The sequence below is a fragment of the Mus caroli genome, chromosome 9 (genome assembly GCF_900094665.2).
Source record: "Mus caroli chromosome 9, CAROLI_EIJ_v1.1, whole genome shotgun sequence".
In the NCBI taxonomy this organism is placed as follows: Eukaryota; Metazoa; Chordata; class Mammalia; order Rodentia; family Muridae; genus Mus; species Mus caroli.
The window spans coordinates 109316948-109322604 of record NC_034578.1 but is presented as its reverse complement, the minus strand read 5'-3'; the positions used below and the strand labels follow the sequence as shown (position 1 = coordinate 109322604).

Sequence of the window (5657 nt, the reverse complement as noted above, 5' to 3'; positions counted from 1 at the left end):
TCACTAGTCCCCCTTCCCGCACTGGGTCCTGCTCACTTGTCCCCCTTCCCGCACTGGTCCCTGCTTACTCATCCCTCTTCCTCACCTGCAGGAGGCTGGTTTCACCCTTCAGAGAGAATCAGCTCTGAAATGAAGGAACTCCACTGTTTCTGGTTACTGTTAGTCCCCCTGCCCCTCCCGAGTCAGGCCCTGACTCTGTAGCCCTGACTGACCCAGAAGTCACTGAGTAGACTAGGCTGGCCTTGAACTCAGAGAGACACCCCTCACCTGGCTTCTGCCTCTTGCATGCTGGGTTCACAGGCATATGCCATCACACACTGCTTAATTTTTTTCTTATATTTTGACTTATTTGCCGTGTGTATGTACTTGGGCCTGCACGTGCAGCAGCCTGCAGTGGAGGCAGAGGATGACGTGTGAATCAACTCTCTCCTACCATGTGGGTCCCAGGGATTGAACTCAAGTGGTCAGGCTTGATAGCAAGCACCTTTATGCAAGGAGCCATTCTCCAGGCCCGAGGCGTTTTAACTCCTTGTTCGAGTCCATGTATGTTTCTTCCCCCTTCCCTTTCTCCCTCTTGCTCTGGTTCTGCTCTCTCCAGCTCGTTCATTCCAGCCCATAGGTTTTTGGGTTTTTTTAAAATTTGTTTCTCATTACAGATGGTTGTGAGCCACCATGTGGTTGCTGGGATTTGAACTCATGACCTCGAGAAGAGCAGTCAGTGCTCTTAACCTCTGAGCCATCTCTCCAGCCCCTGGTCTGTGTATTTACTTATGCATTTATTGTTGCAAAAATAGGGTTGGACTTCACATGCTGGTTTTGTAACTTACTTTGTGTCCCCAGCCCCCCTTTTCATGGCGTTAGAAGCCAAGAGCTGCTTACAAGCTATGGCAAGCACTCCATCACCTTCAGCCCTTGGTCTTTAGAGATAGGGTTTTGCTATCTAGCTCAGGCTGGTCTCAAAGTTGCAATCCTGCTGCCTCTGCCTCCCAAGGGCTGGGGCTATAGACTTTTATGAATGAAATATCACTTAATTCTTTCGATAAATAGATAAATGTGAGGCTTTATACCTACTATTGGGGCTAATTATATGTGACTTTCAAAACCTCTTTGCCGCTGTTGGGTATGGCGGCATGTGACTATTACTCTAGCACCCTGGATGTAGAGGCGAGAGGATTATTATTAGGTTTGGGGCTAGCCTGGGCTACAAAGCAATACCTTGTCCCAATAAAGCAGAAACAAATATATTTTTTTCTATTCAAGTTTTTGTATGCTGTCCTAGGATTTCATAAATTAATCTTCCATATCTCAGTCCCTTGCTAAAGCACACATGCACACACTTCCTCAGTTGCTATGGTTTTTGTTTGTTTGTTTATGCTATGAGAATGAAACCCATGACTCATGTTCATTGGTCACATGCTCTGACACTAACCTACATTTCCAGTTTTTTTATTTTATTTTTTTATTTTTGACAGCATCTCATGTAGTCCAGGCTAGCCTTGAACTTCTCCTGCTTCCACCTTCCAAGGTCCAGGATTTCAGGCATGCACCACCACACTTGGCTTAGGCTGTGTTGGAGATGGGTCCCGGGGTTTCGAGCACGCCAAGCAAGCATGGTACCAACTGAGCTTTAGCCCAGAATACGCCCTCCCCGCCCCCCTCAAGGACCATGTTAGCATTTATATATCATAGAATCTGCCTTCGTATCTGCATACTTCAGTGGCTGTTGGGTATGTTCACACTCACACAGTCTTTCCTAGTGCATGCTTGTTAACCCTTTCAGGCCTTGAATGAAATCCAGTACCCTGTGCTGCTTGCTGTTGACTCACATGAGAAGTCTGGTCACCCGACAGTACTCTCTGTGTCTGAACAGGAAGCAGTTCAGTTCTTTAATGTGACGACGCTCCAGAAGGAACTGTACGACTTCGCTCAGGAACACCTAATGGATGAAGATGTGGTAAGCTCTCACGCTCTGCACAGTGTGTGTGAGAGAAAACATGACTTGGGTCTCTGCTAGAGTCACCTCAAGGCTGGGTCCCCCCTCCAATGGGAAACAGAAGCGGCCCTTGTGGACACAGCTGCTGTTGGGGTTTTAATGGAAGCCAGTGTTCTGGTGTGGAAAAGCACAGATCTGGAAGCCCAGGCTGGACTGATGCTTCTCCTATGGGGAAAATGTGTTTGGAGTATGCATTAGATTGAGAGAGAGAGAGAGAGAGAGAGAGAGAGAGAGAGAGAGAGAGAGAGANTGAGAACGGGGTGGATTGGGGGGTGCTTGTCCCAGGACAGCCCTGTGCAGTCAGTCTCTGCTTCCCCCTTTTTGTGGGTTCCAGGGATTGAATTCAGGCCACCAGACTTACAGGGCAACCACTTTACCCACTGACCCCTCCACCATGTTTTTACAGTGGAGTCTCTTACAGAAACTAGAGTTTATTTATTCGGCTAGACTGACTGCAGCGAGCTCTCAGGAGCCTCCTTTCTCTGTCCTCTTCCCCAGGGTTGAGGTGACAGGTGTGTGCTACTGTGCTTTGGTGCTGTGCGCACACACACACACATACACACACACACACACACAGGTCCTCAAGCTTGAGTGCCAGACACTTTCCCATGGACCTGTCTCCCCAGCTCCCCTCCCCCCCTTTTTTTGGAGATAAGATCTTGGCTTGTAGCCCAGGTTAGCCTTACCTGCCCTCTTTCCTGCTCCAAGGCTAAAGCAATAGAATGCTAGGTGTGTCTCACCATGCCCTTTCTTTGGTTTGATTTATATTTTTATTTGGTTATTTGTTTGTTGTTTTCTTATTTGTGTGGGGAAGGGGCTATAGTACCACCACGGAGGTCAGAAGACAGCTTGCAGGAGTTGGTCCTTTCCTTCTACCTTGTGGGTGGCAGGGCTTGAACTCAGGTCATTTGGCTCCATAGCAAACTCCTTCACCAACTGAGCCCCTCTCAAAGGTCCCCACACTGCCATTTTTGAGAAGTGTAGTGAATTTTATTCGTTCTTCATTTTGAAGACACTTATAAATCCCATCCCGTTTTCCTACCAGGTTATTATAATTTTATGGGTGTAAACTATATCCTTGCTTCCAGGAGCGCATTCTCCTCTGCAAGCTGGTTTTCTGACTCGATCTCCCTTAGCCAACCTTAGCCCTTTTTGTTTGTATGTTTGATGTGTTTTGTCATTTAGACACTGTCTCATGTAGCACAGGCTGGCCTCCAGCTTGCACTGTAGCTGAACTGAAGTTCTGGCCATCGTGCTGGGACCTTTCAAGTGTAGCATTACAAACACGCACCACCACACCAGGTTTATTCTGATGGCGGGAGTCAGTTTAGGACTTGGCGTATGCTTGTCACGTGCCCCTACCTACTGTATGGTAGATTCATCTTCAGGGCCAGCTCCTTTCCTGACCCGTCCTGCATGAAGCCAAGCCACGGGAAAGCCATCGGTAGAAAACCCTTCTTATTTACTTAGAGAGATGAGATTTGAAGGAACTGGGAAATACTTTGGTTTTTTTTTTGGTTTTGGTTTTGGGTTTTTTGTTTTTTTGAGACAGGGTCTCTCTGTGTAGCCCTGGCTGTCCTGGAACTCACTTTGTAGACCAGGCAGGCCTCGAACTCAGAAATCCGCCTGCCTCTGCCTCCTGAGTGCTGGGATTAAAGGCGTGCACCACCACACCCGGCAGGAAATGCTTTGTAAGAAAGCTGGGGGCACTCAATGTGTTTGGAGGCATACGGAATCTGGGAGCTCTAACCCATTGCATCCTGGGGGAGCCCAGAGGATGAGAAGTTCTGAAAGACACTGGGCCAGAGCGGAGGCGCTAAGCCGCACCTCCCAACAGCTCTGCTCCACCTCTGACTCTTCTTATGGCTCTGAGTAAGACATGGTCAGGGAAGTGTTTACCATGCCGGTCCACATGGCCACTAAGGAAGAAAGTGACAGCCTTTTATGAAATAGGAGCAAACGTAACTGTGAACACCACTGGGTATGAAAGTTCTGTGCAAGTGAGAAAGTGGGGCCTCGGGGTATACTTCAGTGGTATAGCATTTACCTGACATGCACAAAGCCCTGGGTTCAATCCCCAGGGCTGCGAAACTAATGAGTTAATAAGGGATGCATAGGCCTGCACCTTAGGTTGTGGTCTCACTGAAGAGAGTCCCAGGGATGCTGCTGTCAGAGCTGGTCCCCAACATAGCAACATTCCTACATGGCTGTGGTGGCTTGGGAAGTGTGGGGGGCTGCTCATGGTGGAGAGCATTTCTGAGGCAGAACCAAGGGGCCAGGAGGAAGATGGAGAGGGGCCCAGTGCAGAGAACCCTGCGGAGCCCTTCAGGGTGGTAGTTAGACCACCTACGTGACACTGGTCATCTGTGAGGTGGCAGGCTGCTTGACGCTGTGGTCACATGGGGTAGGAGATAAGGCTTCATTCTCAGGGAGAGAAACAACAGCTCCTCTGGGTTCTAAGCCAGTGGGGGAACTTGCATGGGCCTGAGCAGACAGCCATTGGTGGCCTCTGGGAAACTCTCTTCCTGTCTCTTCTGCCTCTCATGCCCTGTGGCCTCCCTAACTGAGGTGTCTGCCATCTCTTACAGGGAGAGGTTGTGGAGTATGTGGACGACTTGTTGGAGATGGAAGAGTCTGCCTAGTCCACAGGGGCTAAGGAACCTCTGTTCCGCGTTCCTCTTTCTTCAAGTGCCTGGGTTGTTGATACCTCACAGCCTCTCTTCTTAAAGTAAGAAGGAAGCCACCATCTTTCCCTACCAAGGTCAAGCCTGACTTCCCCTGTTCACACTCAGTATTCACGCTTGTCTTCATGGTTACATGTCTTCATGTCTGTCTTTCCCTTCACACATGTGTTCCCTTCATCTAGTCTGCCCTCCTCACGGTCACGTTCGTCTCCCCTCTGATCCCATGTGTCTCCTCCATGTTCAGAAAGACAGTCTTCTGTGGTCTGCTTTCTCATCCCTGAAGAAAAATCAGTATTATTTTTTAAGTAAGAAAAACACTAAANGATGATAAATATATTTGGAGAATTTCTTTGGTCTCTCCGTCCTTCCAGACGTTCCTCTCCTTTATGCCACTCGTTAAGGACAAAAGGTGGCAGAAGATAAAGGCTGAGTTCAGGGCCTCAGGGTCACCTTCACTTGCTTCGCTCGGCCTGACCTGAGCCCCTCCTTGCTCACAACACCCGAAGGTGGCCTCTGCTCAGTTCCTTGGAGTCCTCAGAATACACCAGGGGTTACAATGTCATTTAATTCAAACAGTACCCAGTTATAAGTCTCAGGGTTAGAAATGATACAGGCCAGTGGTGGATTTAGCTTTCTTTATTCTCCTAAGGACTGTGGGGCTCCTGTTCCACATTAGGCATTTGACTGACAGCAGAGGTCCCATGCAGAGTCACCAAAGGAAAAGCTGCTCCTGTTAGTTCCTGGTCTGGGAGCTGCAACAGAATATGTGACACAAGCGACTGAGGAAGGGTTTGTCTGACTCTCAGTAAGAGGGCAGACTCCACCATGAGATGAAGTCAGCGGGAGGTCACAGTGGAGGCATGGGATCAGGGAGGTGGGAGGTCACGGTGGTGGGAGGTCACAGTGGGTGGGGGAGAGGTCACGGTGGTGGAGGTTGGGGGGGAGAGGTCACAGGCGGGGCGGAGTTCACGGTGGTGGGA

At 49.3% G+C, this 5657-nt stretch overlaps 1 long non-coding RNA gene across 1 annotated transcript in view; it reads left to right on the top strand.

Moving 5' to 3' along the window:
- The window catches only part of LOC115031895, a 264221-nt gene extending 259228 nt beyond the window's left edge, over positions 1-4993 (top strand). The window contains exons 2-3 of the long non-coding RNA XR_003837527.1: positions 1871-1954; positions 4582-4993. This is a non-coding gene — a long non-coding RNA (uncharacterized LOC115031895). The remainder of the gene's footprint in view (positions 1-1870; positions 1955-4581) is intronic.
- Positions 4994-5657: the final 664 nt, after the last annotated feature.